This window comes from Elephantulus edwardii, unplaced genomic scaffold (assembly GCF_000299155.1).
Source record: "Elephantulus edwardii isolate Elephantulus edwardi_28Jun2011 unplaced genomic scaffold, EleEdw1.0 scaffold00086, whole genome shotgun sequence".
Taxonomy (NCBI): domain Eukaryota; kingdom Metazoa; phylum Chordata; class Mammalia; order Macroscelidea; family Macroscelididae; genus Elephantulus; species Elephantulus edwardii.
Window position 1 is genome coordinate 3569552 of NW_006399836.1, and position 2059 is coordinate 3571610.

General features: G+C 40.4%; 1 pseudogene; it reads right to left on the reverse strand.

The window, feature by feature from the left end:
• Window positions 1-2059, reverse strand: part of LOC102843958 — a 21066-nt pseudogene that overhangs the window by 1341 nt on the left and 17666 nt on the right.

Below are 2059 nucleotides of genomic sequence, written 5' to 3' on the forward strand. Positions count from 1 at the left end.
GCCGAGCAAACTGAAGCTGTGAACATTTTCTATGGAAAAGAAAAAGAGCTAGAATAGCGAAAACAACTCAAAAAAAACCCCAGATGTGATCAGACCTGTTTCAGTAAAATAGTACTAGCATGGAATGTGACACCTCAATCGGGTCACAGCTCAGGGCAGGCTCTGCAATGCTGTGATCTGCATCAAATATACGTGGAATCTCTGACCACATTTTCTAGCTCTTTGCTCAGTTGGGTCCTGTGTCCCGCATGCCATCTCTGTTTGGTTTTGTGGGTAGTTTTTGGTTTGTTTGTTTGTTTTAAAAAATTATATTGGTTTATATACAAAAGTTGTATACATTGGGTATTGTTTATACATTGGATTGTGTTTCATGTATTCATTCCTCAATTCCTACTGTTCCACATTATTGTTCCCAGATATTGTGTTGTATTGTTTGTTTGTTGTTTTAAAAACTTGAGTCAGCGGCCTGCCATACTGCCAGCTGATCTTAGAGTCATCAGTCTTCAAACCCAGCAATCCCTCTGGACTGCAGGATGTCTGTGTGGGTGAGTCCAGGGCATGGCTGGCTGATCTTTGAGGCTCCATCCACCTTTGCTTTCGTAGCTGGCAATTATATTTCCCTTTTGTCTCTGGAACAGGGCTCAGGGTTCTGGTTCTGGAACAAGACTCAGTGTTCAGGTTACCTAAAGAAAGGGCGCAAACCTAGAGAGAAAAAATTTGTGAGTTACAAAGAAAAGGACTTTAGAGATGTTACTTACAGGTGTACTGGAGGAAGGGTTGGAGGAAAGTGGCTTGGATAAAGTTCCCCATAAACACCAGGCAGCTCTCCCCAGGGGCTGGGCGGCTCTCCTCTGACAGGTGACTCTCCTCAGGGGCCTGGCATCTCTCCCCAGGGGCCAGGTGGCTCCCCACTGACCCCCTCCCCGGGGCTGGGGCATTCTTCCCAGAGGCCAGGATTACCTTTCTTAGGAATGGAAACCAAGATGGCTCTCTTCCTAGTCAGTTGGCTAGGTAGCTGTCTTCCATATTTCCTGGCATAAAATGGTGAGCACATCCAGGGCTGAATTTATTTGTTGAAACACCTCAATTGTTACCCCATCAATTCCTGGGACTCTATTTTTTGTCAATGCCTTCAGTGCAACTTGAACTTCTTTCTATATTACCATTGCTTCCTGATCATATGCTACTACCAGAAATGGTTGTGTCTGACATTTGTATTGATTTATTTAATTATTTTTAGTATGATGTCTGTGCACTTCCTCTATCTTTTCTTCCTGAGTCATTCAATATTTGCCCATAGCATCCTTCACTATTGCAAATCAAGGCTTGAATTGTTTTTTCAGTTCTTTCACCTAGAGGAATTCTGAGCTAAATCCTCTCTTTTTTATTTTCTAACTCCAGATTTTTACACATTTTGCTATAATACTTTCTATTCTTTTCTTAAACTGTCCTTTGATATCTGTTCAACTCTTTCACTTTACCATATCTTCCCATTGTTTTGGCTTTTAAAATTTTTAGTCTTACATGAAATCCATTTTGGTCTTTTCTTTTTTCCTGTTTTTGCAATGACCTTTTGCTTTCTTCCTGGATGATATCCCTGATGTCATCCTATAGTACATCTAGTCTTCAATCATTAGTATTCAGTGCCTCTAACCTATTCTTGAGATGGTTTGCAAATTCAGGTGGAATAGACACAAGGGTGTATTTTGTTTCTTGTGGACTTTTTTTTATTTTCTTCAGCTTCACTTTCAACTTTTACATAATAATTGATGCTTTGTTCCATAATCATCACCGAGCCTGATTTTGACTGCTGATATTGAGCTTCTCCAATGATTATTTCCACAAATATAGCCATTCTGATTCTTGTGTAGTCTATTAGGTGACGTTCACGTATATAGTCACCATTTGTGCTTTTTTAAAATTTTTTTTAAACTTTATTATTTTTTGCACGTGTACCGTCAAATCAGATCTGACTGGTACAGGAGGAGAGGAGATTGCCCCTCCTTTTCCAGCAGAGCATCTGGTGGATTTGAACCATATACCTCTGGGATTGCAGTGC